Below are 18,652 nucleotides of genomic sequence, written 5' to 3'. Positions count from 1 at the left end.
AAATCGAAACTTCTTTTTAAATGTGCCTTGTTGTGGTCAAATGGTTCAAGTGCATTGGTTCTGGATTTGATTTCCAGTGAGAGCTAGTGTATTTTCGTCCAAGAGATCGTCGGTGCAAAGAAAAAAAGTGTTTAAATAAGCCTAACCAAGCTAATCAACAAAGAAATAATACAATGTTACGAAATTATCGTAGAAACATTGTTAATATTAGGTAGGTGCGACTGAAATGTCCAAACGATGATTGTCAATTCCAAAGGTAAAAAAGTGAAAAATACAATGCCAGGTTAATCAGTGGCCTCTAGGTAAAGCTATCCTACTAACATAAGAAGTGATTGAGACGCCAAAAAATGTAATCGCTGGGAGACATGTTAGGAGAATACAGAGGTGAGAGAGTTTAATACTGCGAATCATGGATAGTCTTCGCTTTCGTTTGAGGGCGAATATTGAAGTCCGTAGGCCTACATAGGTTTGCATTGAAATGAACATTCTTTGTTTTCGGCCGGCGGGAGCTCAGGTGGTTCAGATTCCACTTTAATCAGTAGGTCCACGTCTCATATAGCCTCGCTGCTGAAAGAGACGATAAACTCAAAATCACATCACACATCTTTGTTTTAGCCCATAAATGTGTTTGTTCATGAGCTCCTTAGTGGATATGCGGTTAGCGCATGCGCCTTTGGCGTAGAAGACACGGCTTCGATTCCCGGCGAGAGCTCACGTGGTTTAGAGTCCACGTTAATCAGTAGGCCGAAGTCTCATATAGCTTCGTTGCTGAACGAGACGATAAACTGAAACTCAATGTCTTTGTTCATAAATTTCTTTGTGTATGGTTTTGCATATACGTGGCATGGATATTAAATTTTGATTTCTACGCCATATGTATCTAATTACATACACACCTATAAAACGAACACAACAAACTTGGAATATCTACATTGTTTGCGTATGGAAAATCATCACGTTCTGCTGCACAGGAGAGCCGTGTGTATGGAATTCCATACACGTGGCAATCAACCTATTAAGAAATGTATAATAATAATAATAATAATAATAAACAGAAAACGATACGATCATTTACATAATTTATAAACATAAGTTAACATTTAATAAGCATATAACTGCAATGGAATTAAGTTGTTTCTCTCTCTCCCTTAACGCAACAGCCCTTATTGTGCTAAGGCGTAGAAGAGAACTTACACTCACGATTTGGGGCGGTGTGCGGCCAGAACATCGGATCCCTTTGTTGTTAGTCCTAGCTTTCTAGACGGATGCAGTTATTCCCGATAGAATATACAAGCAAATAGACTTTTGCATTATCCCTCAATGTGATACTTGTGGTTGCTTAACCGTATACAGACAGCTGTCCATGGAAGAATCGTTGATAATAATAATAAATAACAGAAACTCGACAAATATTCTTGCAAATAATAGGAAACAGTTTACGTCACACTGTTCACTTTGCTAGACACACCAGTGTGCCGCGTTGTACCAATTGTGCCACACTGGAATATAGGGTATGGCTTTTTAATTTTTTCCAACTATTCCAACTGCTTCAATTGAAATGGATCTATAACAATAAGAGAGTGAATTTAGTCTTCTTACCCTTCGATTTAGAAATAAGGTTCGCGAGAATTTCATAAAAGAATAATATACTCAGAATTGTATATAGTAGTTTGTTTTATTCGAAATTACATACTTCCTACAACTGTTTTTTGATTGAAATGATTTGAAATGAAACCTTTAAGTTTTACGTCCCACGTTATGCCGGCTAGGCTAAAGGAGACAGTGATGATAAGAAATGAATGAAATGGTCGAATGAAGAAAGTGGGATAAAACGGGAGAACCCCGAGAAAACTCACGCACACAGTGTCCAGGACAAGGTTCACTTGGCGCGAGCATAGATCGAACCAAGGACTCCATGCACAAGAGGAGAACGCTCTACCACTGAAACACCGTGGCCTCTGAAATTGCTTAAAGGAGAAAGGGACTACTTTATGAAAACTTGATGATAAACACATTTTTTAAAAAATACATGCTTTTCGTGAAATATTGCTTATAGACATGGGCGGATTAAGGCTTTTGGGGACCTAGAGCCGACTATTTTAAGGGGGCCCTATGTTAAGAATAGTTCCAGTGCATAAATTTTCTTTGCTGCCTTCCACAGCCTCATAGGTTTATGGAACTACCGAGAACTATGCTGTAATATTTGAATGTGCTCCAAGTTTACAATAATTAGTTTAGTTAAATCCATTATTAACAATTAAATAATTGCATTCATTATTAACAGTTAAATGCTGCTGATGGAAAGACTTAAATCTAGCGATACCGCGAGCGTAACGAGCGGAAAAAAATTAGCATCGGTCTGGAGCCTATAATATAAGTTGATTACTATATTTTACTGTTAAACAGAGGGATTTTAAAGAGCCCTCTGAGCTTGGGGTCCCGAAGCCTGGGCTCCATTGGCTCCGCCCTTAATCCGCTAATGCCTATAGATTATAAATTAAAGGGGACGGGCAGGGTCCGTTCTAAAAATTCCGGCCCGTGCAGACCGCTAGCCCCTGTGTATATGCTATCTTTGGAAATACAGTGGAGTTTCGTTTATCCGACATAAAACAGACAAGCAGAATGCCGGATAATATGGGTGTGTTAAGGAAAGACCTATTAAAAGTCAAACTGATATAATTTTACATATTACTCATCTAATAATCATGTTTTGCAAGAAACAAATATAATGCATTGACTCAGGGACGTATCCAGCGTGAGGTCCTGGAAGCTGTCCCTTTCCAAACCTCAAACACTTTTTAATAAACCTACTTTTTTCCTTTTGAGGTTCTTTTATATCAGATTACTTTGAGTCAGTGTTCAAACTGTGGGCAATGCGTTGTTATAATTCTAACAAGTAACACTTCCCCAGTGTAACACTCCGATTTTGATAAAATTTGGCAGGTAGATACTACACATAAAGTAAACAAATAAGTGCTCTTTTATTTTTTGCGGAAAAACTTTTAGGGGGCAAAAGCCCTCACCCAAAATTTTGAAAGTTGACGCCCGAAAGGCAAAAACAAGTGGACCAAAGCGAACGAAATTGTGCACAGATATTGCAGACGTAAAATTAGGGAATACGTATTTTGTATTTTCCTGGAAAAAACTGTTAGGTGGGGCACAGACACCTCCAAACCTTTGATCATGAAATATCAAAAGTGCTAGTAACATGTAAGATGTGTGTAAAGGACATGAAGAATTGTAACGACACTTTGTGTATGAACAATACGCAAAAAATAAACGAATACGGTTTTTGTTTATTTTCTGCGGAAAAACGGTTCTAGGGGAAAAAGCCCCCACCCAAAATTTTGAAAGTTGACACCTGAAAGGTAAGAAAAAGTGAACCGAAGTGAATGAAATTGTGCATAGATATTTTAGACGAAAAATGAGGGAATACGGGTTTCGTATTTTCCTGGAAAAAACGGTTAGGTGGGGCACAGACTCCTCCAAACCTTTGATCATGAAATAACAAAAGTGCTAATAACAGTATGTCAGAAGTGCCCAAATTTACATGAAGAATTGGAACAAAACTTTGTGTTAGGACAATAAGCAAAAAATAAACAAATACGGCTTTTTTTATTTCCTGTGAAAAAAAACGGTCTTAGGGGGCAAAAGGTCCTACCCAGAATTTTGAAATTTGACGCCCGAAAGGGAAGAAGAAATCGACCGAACTGAATGAAATTGTTCACAAATGTTGTAGAGGTAAGATGAGGGAATACGTGTTTCGTATTTTCCTGAAAAGAAAAATACTGTTGAGTGTCGGAAGGAGTGGACCGAAGCCAATGAAATTGTCTATAGATATTGGATATGATAAATAAAGCCTCTCCTGTTTCACAAGTGTCTCCATCAGATTTATTCAAATTTGGCAGATCAACAACAATCACAAACAGTATAGCGTATTTTATAGTATTTCACGAGGCAACTTTAACCCTTACAATGATTTTCCGCATAAACAAAAACACGTGGCGATTAATTTCCTGTTTGCTGTTGATGTGCCAAAATTGATAGGGACATCTTAAAAACACGAAAGTCCTAGTAGTAGTCCCCCCGTTATGGCCGACCGAGTCAGCAAAAATTTTCTCGATTCTGATTGGCTGAGAGAGGTCACGTGACGTTAAGCCCCGCCCACGCGGGAAATTCAAATTTTTCAGGTCACGTGGTATGACGTCATGAGTCACCCTGCGGGGAAATCCCTCACCAGGGATTTTTGAAATTTGTTCCCTTTTACGGGTAAGATGTGTGATTCTGATTGGTTGATAGCTGTCACGTGATTTTAGACCCTGCGATATTTGAAAATTCGTTCCCTTTTACGGGTAAGATGAATCCTTTGGTACCCCAATGGTGATTGGTTGATAGAGGTCACGTGATCTTAAGCCCTGGGATTTTTAAAATTCGTTCCCTTTTTATGGGTAAGATGAGTCCTTTGGTACCTCGATGCTGATTGGCCGACAGAGGTCACATGATCTTAGACCCACCACACAGTGAACAGGTTACATGGGAAAACCCCTTACTTATTTGTTTTATTTTATGTGTAAGATGCGTGTTTTGGTACCTCAATTTTGATTGGTGGATAGAAGTCACATGATCTTACCCCCACACCACCCCCACCACCCCCCCAGTCCATGAGGGAAATACAGAGCGATATGACGGCGATCCATCCTAGACCGGGATTTTTTTTTAATGGTTATGCGTAAAGTTCCCATGAAGGGTTCAACCTCCTCCTTAAATAACCCTTTTTTGGTATCATGATATTGTACTGAAGTTTACCTTAAATATTATCGTTCTCTTTGACAGATAAGATGATTACCAGCTTTTTTACCTTGATGGAGATCCTGTCCTTGAATTAGTAGTCTATGTCTCTGGAAGTAACAATGGTGAAATAGAGGTGTCGCTTGTAGATTTCTTATAACACATTGTTGTGAGTTTAAGCGATTTTTTAAACGCTCAGTAAGCGCTTCATTAATGGAAACAGCGTTGCCAGATTTTTTTCTACCTAAACTGCTCCGATTCTTTTCGAAACGGTTCCGCAGAGTACAAGAAATTTTAAACTAAAAAATTTTTCGAACTAAAAAAAATTTTGTAACTAAAAAAATTTTAAACAAAAATTTTCAAACAAAAAATTTTGAAACAAAAAAGTTTCAAACAAAAAATTTTCGAACCCAAAAAAAAAATTTCGAACTAAAAAATTTTGAAACAAAAAAGTTTCAAACAAAAAATTTTCGAACCCAAAAAAATTTCGAACTAAAAAATTGAAACAAAATTTTGTCGAACTAAAACATTTTTAAAAACAAAAGTTTCGAACTAAAGATGTAAATCACATCTAAAAATTTTCAAATCAAACTTTTTATCGAACTAAACTTTTAAAATTTTCGAACTAGAAATTTAAACCAAGTTTAAGAAAAAATCCTAAGAAATGTTTTTTTCAGGAATCGAACTCAGGTCTTTCAAACCAAAGATGTGTATGCTAACCGCTTAAATGAATTCGGTTTTAATCGATCTTGGTGGGTTTCGAACCATGGTCCTTGAAAAGGATACACATATACTTTAAGAAAATAAATCTGACAGTGTAACGCTTCTCAAATCAAACTTTTTATCGAACTAAACTTTTAAAATTTTCGAACTAGAAATTGAAACCAAGTTTTAGAAAAATCCTAAGAAATGTTTCTCCAGGAATCGAACTCAGGTCTTTCAACCAAAGATGTGTATGCTAACCGCTTAAATGAATTCGGTTTTAATCGATCTTGGTGGGTTTCGAACCATGGTCCTTGAAAAGGATACACATATACTTTAAGAAAATAAATCTGACAGTGTAACACTTCTCAAATCAAACTTTTTATCGAACTAAACTTTTAAAATTTTCGAACTAGAAATTGAAACCAAGTTTTAGAAAAATCCTAAGAAATGTTTCTCCAGGAATCGAACTCAGGTCTTTCAAACCAAAGATGTGTATCCTAACCGCTTAGCTATGAATGAATTCGGTTTTAATCGTGCTTGGTGGGTTTCGAACCATGGTTCTTGAAAAGGATACACATATACTTTAAGAAAATAAATCTGACAGTGTAACGCTTCCGTTCGTGGATTAAAATAAAATGATGATAGACTTCTTTGTGTGACGACATAGAAGTACATATGATTGAAAAAATGCAAACGTCAGCGAATCGCATTACTTTAGTTTTACTACGAACGTGTCAGCATGATTCATGAAAAAAGCAAACATTGACATTCTCGTATGGAATATGAGGAAAATGAAATGTCGTCACAGTTACGACAAGTAGTGACATGATCCTGACAGAAAGCATTTGGGATCAGAACTGCGATACTATATGATGTAACTATTGAGAAACTTGAATGACGTCACGATCGATTGTTACACATCGTTTTGGTTCGTGATTCATGACAAGAGCAGCGAGCGTTTTGATTGGTTCGTTGTGATGTCATTTTATAAATTTCCTCGTTTCTGATTGGCTGACGGTGACATCGTTTTCGCAGCGACCTAAATAAAAATCTAAATTTCATTTTTCAAATCCTACATCGCTCTCAACTATCGTGTGAAGAAGATCTCCTTTTAAAAGTGTCTTTATTTAAGAAGCTTCATTGCACCGACTTTTTGTTCATTGAATTTGAGGTAAGTTCAGTGAGATTTTATTTGTCACCCAAGATTCCAAAATCATTTTTATTTTATATTTGTGGGGGTGGATCACGAATACACTGTTTTACTTTTAGTACGAAATATTTAGACTATGAAGAAATTAGTGGAATGGGAAAGTGGGAGTACGAATCAGGAACCCCACACATTAAAACTAACCACGATAAATGATATGGTTTAGCGTCCCTTCAGCGAGCACCCGTCGGGAATTGAACCATGGCCAGAAAAATGTGTGCGCTTAGTTTTGAAAAGAATGCATTACAGAATATTAAAAACTATGCCTGAGAATAATATGGTTCGATACCCTTTGAAAGCATTAGCGGCCCCTTCAGTTTAACGTGATATTCGAGCAACCGCCCGGGATTGAACCAGGGCCAGAGGCGTGTACGTCAACCATTTAGCTTAGTTTTGAAAAGAATGTATGATAACGCGTGAGAATATTAAATTTCAGAAAAGGTTTGACAGCGATCCGATGTGGAAAGCAAACCCCACCGAGGATTGAACCAGGGCCTTTCACGTTAGAAGCATGTACGCTAACCACTTAGCCACGAGTGTATGAATATGTGGTTAAAAGTTTTACGCTATACAGATTTTGTTTTGACAATTACGTATGTGTATCGTTAATGCTTGATGAGTCTCTTCAACTTGCAAACGCATCATTTAAAGGTCGTTGTGAGTATAAAAAATGCTTACGCGTACTTTATCACATCTCAGCACTGATGAAACATTCATTCATGCATTCTTTTTATCACTATAGAATGGTAGGTCAGTTATATGCTGATGTAGTGCTCTCGAGTTTGACAGCAATAAAACACTCATTTCAGTAACATAATTATTTTTTAAAAAAACTTTGATTTCTAGTACATGTGATTTCATAATGAGATTCTGAACGTCACCGCCAGGAATCAAACTCAGGACCTTTACATGAATTGTTTAGTTAAGAATTTATCATGAATGTTATGATTTCCTGTTTATCAAGTGATTAAGATTTTTCTTTCTTCTTTTCTTTTGTAGTAAATTCACGCTGCATAATTCCTTTTTCCCCACATTACATATTTGTTTTTACCGTACCTGTTTGTTTGTTTTCTCCTTTTATTAACATGGCCGAATCGGGTTTTACTGTTCGCAATGAAATCACTCGCCATTATAGACGATTTAACATTGAAGGTAGAATGCTCGAAATTCAATTCAACGCACCGCCCGTAGGAACCGATATCATACAGTATGTACATAATAGTTTCCAAGCAATGCTGGACCATTTGTTAGTTAATGTCGACGATGAGGCGATGGTTGGTTTATTCACTCATGCACGCAAAGAAAGCCTTATTGATATTCTATGATATAGAATCTATGCAGGACACGAATATTGGCGATAATACGTATGTACACATTCCAAATTTATTGGTTGCAGAACAAGTATGTTACGCATGTGTTGAAAACAATAATATCCAGCAGTCTTGCAGTACGTGTGGTCAGCGCCAGCATATTTTCCAAGGAGAGGATCCAGTTTATGATTTTCTCCAGTACTTGCGGGAACGTCGTCCCAATATAAATAGGATTTTCTGTGTCGCGCACAACTCGAAGGGCTACGATGGACATTTCATCCTAAAGGCTATGGTAGAACAATGCCAATGGAGACCTGACGTCATATTAAATGGGACCAAGATACTGAGTTTAACCTTGAATAATCTGACGTTCATTGACTCGTTGAACTTCTTGCCTATGGCATTAAGTAAATTGTCAAAAGCGTTCAATTTACCCGCATGATCATGTGACTTCTATCCACCAATCAAAATTGAGGTACCAAAACACGCATCTTACACATAAAATAAAACAAATAAGTAAGGGGTTTTCCCATGTAACCTGTTCACTGTGTGGTGGGTCTAAGATCATGTGACCTCTGTCGGCCAATCAGCATCGAGGTACCAAAGGACTCATCTTACCCATAAAAAGGGAACGAATTTTAAAAATCCCAGGGCTTAAGATCACGTGACCTCTATCAACCAATCACCATTGGGGTACCAAAGGATTCATCTTACCCGTAAAAGGGAACGAATTTTCAAATATCGCAGGGTCTAAAATCACGTGACAGCTATCAACCAATCAGAATCACACATCTTACCCGTAAAAGGGAACAAATTTCAAAAATCCCTGGTGAGGGATTTCCCCGCAGGGTGACTCATGACGTCATACCACGTGACCTGAAAATTTGAATTTCCCGCGTGGGCGGGGCTTAACGTCACGTGACCTCTCTCAGCCAATCAGAATCGAGAAAATTTTTGCTGACTCGGTCGGCCATAACGGGGGGACTACTACTGTCCTTATTTTACATACAGTCTATACAATATCTACACACAATTTCATTTGCTTCGGTCCACTCCTTCCTGTACTTTTACGGTAATATATTTTTTTTTCGGAGTGGCTCTAGGCTCCAACACTGTTTTTCCGTACAAATTAAAACACATTTCATTTATTGTTTTGCAAATTGTCCCTATACGAAGTTTCGTTGCAATTCTCCATACTTTTAGGAACTTTTGACGTATAGCTACTTACTTGCACTTTTGATATTTCGTAATAACCAACTAAGATGATCCGTGCCCCACTCAGCCGTTTTTTTTTTTTTTTTTTTTTTTCAGGAAAATACGAAACACAATTACCTCAATTTACGTCTAGAATATGTGTGCACGATTTCATCCAATTCGGTGCACTTCTTGTTGCCTTTTTGGCCTTAAATTTCAAAATTTTGGGTGGGGAACTCTTCCCTCTAAAACCATTTTTTCGCAGAAAAAAAACCGTATTCGTTTGTTTTTTGTGTATTGTCCCTACACAATGTGTCGTTCCAATTCTTCATGTAAATTTGGGCACTTCTGACATACTGTTATTAGCACTTTTGATATTTCACGATCAAAGTTTTGGAGGGGTCTGTGTCCCACCCAAACGTTTTTCTTTTCTTTTTTCCAGGAAAATACAAAACCCGTATTCCCTCATTTTACGTCTACAATATTTGGGCACAATTTCTTTCATTTAGATTCACTTTTTCTTGCCTTTCGGGCATCAACATTCAAAATTTTGGATGGGGGCTTTTGCCCCCCAAAGCCATTTTTTCGCCAGAAAATAAAAAAAACAGGTATTCGTTTAGTTTTTGCGTATCGTATATACACAAAGTGTCGTTGGAATTCTTCGTCCTTTACACACATCTGACATATTGTTACTAGCACTTTTGATATTTCGTGATCAAAGGTTTGGAGGAGTCTGTGCCCCACCTAACCGTTTTTTCCAGGAAAATACAAAACACGTATTCCTTCATTTTACGTCTGCCATATCTGTGCACAATTTCGTTCACTTTGGTCCACTTGTTTTTGCCTTTCGGGCGTCAATTTTTAAAATTTTGGGTGGGGGCTTTTGCCCCCTAAAATCGTTTTTCCGCAGAAAAAAAGAAACATGTATTCGTTTATTTTATGTGTAGTATCTACCTGCCAAATTTTATCAAAATCGGAGTGTTACTTGTAAGAATATACCGTAATGCCATTGAAACCAGGTGGAATTAAAGCACACTTTTAAATGGGATTATAATTTCGTTTCCGTTTTGTTTATAACATTACTGTATTAGAACGATACACTCATAGCCATTTGCTATTTTTTTTATGTGATATACGTAGCAGACAGTTTTCCTTACATGTCTCTAGAAAATATTTTTTGATTTCGTTTGTGTTACAATGGAGTTTGACCGGTTCATAAATGAAAAGTAAGAAATGTTTAAGAGAAATACAGAACTGTTGCATTATTATTATTATTATTATTATTATTGATATTTTTGGAACATTAGAATTACATGCTTACGAGAATTCGTGTTGGGCCCCCTCCGAAAAGAAAAGCTGGATACGTGCCTGCACTGAATGATAGAAGTATGAGTCATGGTATAGACGGGCGTGCTAGGCGATCGAGTCCGGAGCATCGAAAACAGACCACAACTTGCAGTTCTTCTTGCCAATTGATGCTGCTTTTTACCTGCTATGATATATCGGATAATAATGTGGAATAAACGAAGGTCGAGACCATGGCGTATTGGTGTTTCATGCACCTAAACCTGTAAAATATTTGTGCCGAAAACATCTTTCACTCACTAGCTAAATTTGTGGGTATGATCGCACATCTTCCCTTATAAAGTATAGTCTTATAAAGAATATATATAGCATGCTAAAAACCTAAAGACCAAATTCAATAATTTTCTATAGTTTTCTTTTTTAACAACGGGAAACTTGTTTAATTCATCACGATTAATCACGTTTGATACTAAGATGTCTGTTTCTGTCTATATATATTTTTCATACTTCATTGGAGACAATTTTTTTTTCAAGAAAAGAGGATGATAAAAGAAGCTATACAACAGCATACACTAATTCTAAATAAATACGTCATCAGAAAAAAACAAAAAAGTTATTTCATTATTATATTGTTTCGGTTCTTATTAACATAAAAATTATACACTTTCTACAATGTTTTTTAAATAAAAAATTGGATGGGATCGCATGGGATTCGATCTGGTGTCAAAACAATATAAGAATTACTAGTCCGCCACTCTACCCACTTGACCACACAGACTACCTTTTGTTGCCTGTCTTTTTCTTAACAAATAAATGCTCATGGCTATAGAGCATGTCACTTCCAAACTTAAGACAACAGTTTTTCTCTTTGTTTCTATACTTCCGTATAACATCTTGGTTACAGAAGCTAATTTATATTTGGTAGACAATTTACACCCTAGATTTAAGCCAATAAATGCAATATATTAGTCCACTTTCCAGTTCCTTGATTCAACTAAAGTTATTCCCTCTGCAATCGTGCTGTGCTACTGCAAAAAATCCCTCGAAAACATTATTGCCAGTATACACAAAACCGAACATAATTTTGTTTTTTGCTTATATTTTTATTATTTTATTATATTTTTTGGAAATATCTCCTTAGATGGATTGCTTTCTATTATCTCCACATACTAATAACTGAATTTTACCCATAAACATAAGGAAAATGGAATAATTGCGAAAAATCGTGAGTTACAGTATACGCGCAATATTTTTTGCGCATGGGAGTACAATTGTGTTTAGGACACAACGACTTGTTCGGGTGACCGACTTTGCAACCAAAGCACAGATGGTAGGCTGTCTTTAGAAACTGAGAGAACGGTATACATTGTAGAATACAGTGTAACATTAAACATAGAAAGTTAAAAGTACTGCAGAAGGCACACGAATAAATTTTCACAAAGTAATGCGACTTCTATCCACGAAAACAATTACTTCAAAATTTCGTCTCTATTCTAACAATGGATAGCGTGGCCCTTCCAGAACAGAACAATAGTGCTTGTCAACACATGGGGAACTTGAGTAGTAAATTTATCCGATCTGCTTGAAGAGCAATACAATGCTTATTTTACTTGAATAGATTGACTTACTGAGCTGAATATTAAGTCCTTGAGTGGCGTAGTCATTTACCTATGGGAGGAACATACGACTGTATCAATAAAAAATACATTAACGTGCAAGTGTAAATTTTTCCACTAAAATATTGCACATTAAAACATTCCTAATGTACGAAATTGTGTATTACAGTATATCACTCTTCCCCTGGACGCAAAAGCAAATCTCATTAAATATTCCTTTTGTGACACTCTCTCTGTTCCAAAGCAGCCTTACGGGTTTAGTAGGTGGCCATCAGATATAATTCATGTGATGAAAATGTATTTAGTTAGGATAATTAATTTGTACGGTAAAAGTTTACTAAAAAGAGCTTTTTCGTGGCTAAGCGGTTAGCGTACGCGCCTTTGGCGTGGGAGACTGGGTTCGATTTCCGGCGAGAGCTCATGTGGTTTGGATTCCACGTTAATCAGTAGGTCCCGTCTCATATAGCCTCGCTGCTGAAAGGGACGTGTTGAGCTCAAAATCAACTCATCGCGTTTACTAAAATTGGCCTTCCAGAAAGATATCCTGGAACATTTTAGATAGTAAGTTCTGTAGATAGATAGATAGTAGTTCTCAAGATCTTTCTCGTGAGACGATTTTCATGCCAATCAGTGTTACAGCTTTAACATTGAAATGTGTAGTATTAGAGGTACAGTTATACCAATGAATGTGTGTACTGGTGAACGAAGAATAAGATGTATATAGCCTATTAACTAGTGTTCGTCGACCAGAAGGAAACAAACGACCGACGAAGAAAGAAAAGAAAACTAGAGTTCGCTCGAACTCTGGCTCTGAAAGCTAAGCAATCCGGCTAGATTATTTTCTTGAATTGTTATATATATTTTTCACAGTTTACAGAGGGGACGTTGACATTCTTGAACTGTGCTTTGTTTTCAGTGCTAGAGATGAAAACGGCCGCAGTATACATATGCAGCCCGAGAAACTGATGTAAAGGAAGAAACTATATACGTAAGGAAGTTATCAAAAATTGAAATTGGCTATTGTTGTCATTCATAAGAAATGTATACTGAGATCTGAAATACTGGTATGTATATACGTGTGTTCAAAATCGTTGAGTACGTAAAGTATGGGACGACTTAATGTGCTGTTGATCCATTGCAAATAAATACCCTGGACAAACATCAATGTACGTGATAGGTGTATGAAATATATAAGATGTTTCATACAGGACGCCGAATTTGAAGATTATAAATAAATAAATAAAAACATAAAAATAGTTCCCATTTACGTCTGGATCACATGTCAGGTATATGTCCATCCCCCCTAGTCTACCTGGATTTAAACGCTACGAAATTATTGATAACCCTCTCGTAGAGGTCTGTCTTGATGTCTTCGATCACGAGTGTGATTTCCCCTTTCAGATACAAGTGTGTGGTACACGTAGAGATGCAAGGGCTCGGAAAAAAACTGGCTTTTTTGGAAAAAAAAAAACTCGGTTTTTTCTGCTTTGCTTTTTTGCTTGGGAAATTTTGGGCTTTTTTGAAAATTTTGCTTTAAACTGATAAAGCAGACTTTGTTTCGATTCTCTACAACAAAAAAACATTTAAATAGTGGTCGATGCAGATAATAATATGAAACCTCGAAAATAACCAATGAATTTCAAAAAGATTTTTTAAAATTCTTAGCATATTTACATTATGAATTCCAAAGGATTAACCAATATATGTAATAATATTTTAACCTCTTATATACAATAAGTACTTTAAAAAATGATACACAAATAACTAGCAAAGTTGTATGTAGTATTTTTACTTCAAAATATCACACACCCTCTTTTTGAAGCAAAATAAAGAAAAACATAAGAGAAATCTGCGCATCAAGAGCTTCGTTTCGGGTGGTTCTGTACATTCTCGAAATTTTTCAGTTTTAACTTTCATATACATTGTATGAATATTTCGAACAAATTTTTCATTGATTGATCACACACAACTGTCAGGTGCTTCGGATCTGCAAAATCGGTAAAGCTCCAAATTCTGTAATGCACTGACTGCTCCTTAAGCTTGTTCAGAATCGGGAAAGTATCGAATTTTCTGTTCATGGATCATATACGTAATAGACGGTTCATCTGAGCGTATGGTTTCATAGGCTGTAGAATATATAACCACCATCACGGTTTACCCAATGCTGAAGGTTTCTGAATTTTTAACAAGAAAATTTAACATATAGTTACGAAACTTTTTTTTTATAAGAAAGAAAAACTATGGAATACATTTAAAAAGAGTGGAAGAATCAATCACTGTTCCAATTCACAAGAAAGACGACAAATTTGGTTGTAATAATTATCGAGGCATTTCTCTTAACATTTTATTAATAAGATTGACCCCATACGCAGATGAAATTATTGGAGATTATCAGTGTGAATTTAGTCGAAATCGACCAGACATTTACCATTCGACAAATACTCGAAAAGAAATGGGCATACATTACCCAGTACATCAAATGTTTATTGATTTTAGAAAGGCTTACAACTCGGTAAGGAGGGAAACATTGTACAACATTCTTACAGAATTTGGAATACCGAAAAAGCTAGATTTATTAAGTGTTTAAATGAATTTCAGAGTAAAGTCCGAGTAGAAAAATGCGAGCTTCCACGTCGAGATTGGCCTGAAACAAGAATATGCGTTATCGCCGTTATTATTCAGCTTTGTTCCGGAGTACGCTATAAGAAAAATCAAAGATATGAACCAGGGCCTAGAGTTGAATGGTATTCACCAGGTTATGGTGTATGCTGATGATGTAAATCTGATAGAACGATCGAAAGAAATGCAGAGGCCTTATTAAACGCTTTCAGGGGCATGAGTAAATGCAGAGAAATCTAAATACAAGGAAGTTACGGCAAATAATGAATGTGTTAAAATATCAATTAATACTTTCGACACAGTGGATACTTTCAAATATCTTGGATCAGTATTACCAAACCAAAATCATACCAACAAAGAAATTAAATGTCGACTAAAATCAGGAAATTCTTGTTATTATTCAGTTCAAAATATTTTGTCGTCGCGAAGTCTGTCAAGGAATTTAAAGCTTAAAATATATAAACTGATAATCATGCCTGTTATGCTTTATGGTTGTGAAACGTGGTCGCTTACGCTGAGGGAAGAACGCAGACTGAAATTATTTGAGGATACAATTCTGAGACGAATATTTGGACCCAAGAGGAACGGGAATGGTGAATGGCGGAAACTTAATAAGGAGGAACTACATAATTTATACGGTTTACCAAACAACGTTAGTCATCCCGCCTTATGCAGAGTCGTTTCGACGTAGGATTAGCGTCATACTAAACAACCGACTACTGCAGGAGACTTATGTTAGTTGAACTCTTTACTATATCACTAATCACGTTTCAAAACGACTCTGCATAAGGCCCATCAAGTCTAGGAGGCTCAGATGAGCAGGTCATATAGCCAGAATGGAAGAAATTAGGAACGCTTTCAAAGTTTTAACTGGAAATCTAATCGGGAAACGTCCATTAGGAAAACCTAGGCCCAGATTGGAGGACAATATTAAGACGGATCTAGCACAAATAGGAATACAGAGTAGAAACTGGATTGAATTGGATAAGGACAGAAGTCAATGGAGAGCTTTTGTGGCCACAGAGAGAGAGAGAATACATTTAAGTTAAGCACAACTGCACAACAAACATGAGTGAGTGATTAGCTTTCACGCTTCTATCGTGAAGTCCGGGATTCAAGCCCGCATTCGACCATTTTGACAAAAGTTTTTCTTAATTCCATTTGTGAATGTAGAGATAGTGCGTGTACTGTGACTCCTGGCCGACTTACTTTCTAATCGTTTTTAAATTTTTATTATTATTAATTACCAGCAGTGATAGGTTTGCGAAGAGGGTTAGGGTGGGGATGTCTTTCGGATTGAAACCTCTACCCCGAAATTAGGGAATTTCTAAAACAAACTAAATATTAGTTTTGCCTTTGCTCATAAATTTGAAGCTGTCCTCAAATAAAAAAAAATAGGAATTTTTAGAAAAACTAAGCATTAATAAGAAAAGCCACTCCCAAAATACTTTTCTAAATCCGCCACTGATTATCAGTATAAAATGGTCTTCAAGGTTGTATCTGGAAGATTATAGCTCAATGTACAAACGAAACGAAATATTTGTTATGCCTGTATTCATAAATGTAAGCTCCTCTTAAATAAAAGTTAGGAATTTTTATAAAAACCAAATATTATTTAGAAAAAACCCTCCCAAATATTTTTTTCTAAATCCGATACTGATTATTTCTATCAAATGGTATTCAAGGTTGTGTCCGGAAGATTATTGTTACATCATAGCACAGCTACAGTATAAAGGAAACGTGGAAGTACGCTCTGATGGATATATTGAAAAACATAAGTTTAATTATGTGCTAGAAGCTAGAGCACTAAGCTCTAAGAAGTGAAACACGGATGACTAAAAAGAAATGATCTAGAGAAGAAAAAATGTCGATAATTCAGAAGTTAAAATCAAGTTAAATAGCTTCTAAAATTGCCCTCAAATACTACGTACTTTATATTTACTTTAATTCATAAACCATGTGCTCCATCCATCATGATGCTGAATTCCAGAGCGAAATATAGCATTCAGGTCATGGAATCTTATTTAACTTTAAAGTATACTAAAAGAAAGCTAATTAAACAGAAAAATCATGAAAAGCCTTTAGCCTCACTGGCATAACCGTGGGACGTAAAACTCAGATTTCATTTCATTTGGGAGACAAGCAAGCAAGATATCTATTTATTAACATTGTTCTAATGCTTATAATCACTATTACTAATCATTAACATTACCAAATGAAATGAAAACAAGTGATATAGCGGGCGGAATTGAAAACTCAGTCCAGTGAGTTTTGTTGGGAAAGGTTGTGTATAAATTTTGTACGTGCATTTAAACCAGTATTCCTATTTAAAATACCATTTAAGCATTCATATTCTATTGTGCGCATGGAACTGTGGAATTTCCTTGTTGTATTAGGGAAATCCATGAATCTCCATCCGCGTCTCGTGGATCAAACTTTGGGCCATTGGCACTCTCACATTTCTATTTCAAGAAAGATTGAAGTCGTCAATTTTGTAAACAAAGAAGGGAGTAATTCTGTACAATATAAAACAGGAGTAACAGGCGTGATACAAATGTCTAGGCCAGCCGTACTGACTGAAGATTTGTTTAGTTCCCCTTAAAAATATAAATATTTTGGGGGGGGGGGGATTGTCAAACTAAAAAAAAAAAAGTTACCCATTTGCTTTCAGTATAGTTTACGATTAAAGGACCTTTAACATACGATAATCATACTATGTCACATACTCCACCAGATACCAAGAATAACTCGGCAGTTTCACGATTCATTAAGCAGTTGCTCTTCATCAGCCACACTTGAGTTGCAAGCTGATTGCAATAAGTGATACTTCGTGCGTTAAGAATATAGAACACGCAGTTTCCTTTAATCATAATCACATTATTTCAATGTATCCCCCCCCCCCAAAAAAAAAAAAACATGGCATTTTGAAGAAATCTTGTTTTCTGTACAGTTTTGTGGAAATCTTGACAGATTTTCAATTCATCTGATCATAAATTTTTCATTATATTAAAAAACTAGTGAACAAATTTAATTTCATAATTTACAGAATTTATTATTACTATATAGTGTTGATATTACTGATATACGAGCTCTTGTTAGAAAAAGTTCCCGTTTTAGCCAGAAATGGAAATGCTAGAGGCAATGATGTTATTCAGCCGGTTCGCACAGGTTCCCTAGAACCGGTTGTTAAAATATTTCCAGTTCGCAGAACTGCTTGTTATACTCACATAAAAACACACAAATCACACATGACCTAGCAAAGAATGAAAGAAAGAAGCCAAACAAATTATGTGCGTGAACTTGGCAGAATCAATATTAGGAAATCGAAAATAAACCATGCAGATCGTTTGTTCACGATAAATTTTTTCGTTTGTTCACTCTTTATATCAAGAATGTTAGGAATGATCCAAGCAAATGGATCAAAATATTGCAATCTTAGCCAGGAATTTTAGGTATGATAAAAAGAAAATGCATCAAAAGATTGTGATCTTGGACAATAATTAGTTTTTGGATCAGGGGGGACAAATTTTTTTAATGGCTCGTAAATCGAGTTCTCGTATTTTCTACGGAATAAGCATATTATACTGAGTCAAGTGATAGTTTGGGCATGACTACACTATATGTAGTTCTCCAGATATAAGGCCTACTAGAAAATATTTGATTGAATGAAATATAGATCTCTTGATCCAAAAACAAAATGGCCAGTTCCAACTACACGTAGCAGAACTCATTTTTAAAAATTCGAAATAAACCATGCAGATAGTTTCTTCACGATTATTCACAAAATTTTCGTTTGTTTACGGTTTATAGACGATTTATAACAAAAAGGAAATGGGTGGTAGCAACTTTACGCAGCAAAACACATTTTCGGAAATCGAAAATAAACCTTGCAGATAAGATTTTTATAC

General features: G+C 36.1%; 1 protein-coding gene across 1 annotated transcript in view; it reads left to right on the top strand.

Moving 5' to 3' along the window:
- Nucleotides 1-6,614: 6,614 nt before the first annotated feature.
- LOC145668857 (protein LZIC-like) overlaps nucleotides 6,615-18,652 on the top strand; it is a 68,385-nt gene continuing 56,347 nt past the window's right edge. The window contains exon 1 of the mRNA XM_081737074.1: nucleotides 6,615-6,664. The gene's annotated coding sequence lies outside the window, so the exon portion shown is untranslated. The remainder of the gene's footprint in view (nucleotides 6,665-18,652) is intronic.

This window comes from Thermobia domestica, chromosome 13 (assembly GCF_964235325.1).
Source record: "Thermobia domestica chromosome 13, izTheDome1.hap1.1, whole genome shotgun sequence".
Lineage (NCBI taxonomy): Eukaryota > Metazoa > Arthropoda > Insecta > Zygentoma > Lepismatidae > Thermobia > Thermobia domestica.
The sequence above is the reverse complement of the archived record's forward strand: the minus strand, read 5'-3'. Positions and strand labels throughout refer to the sequence as shown.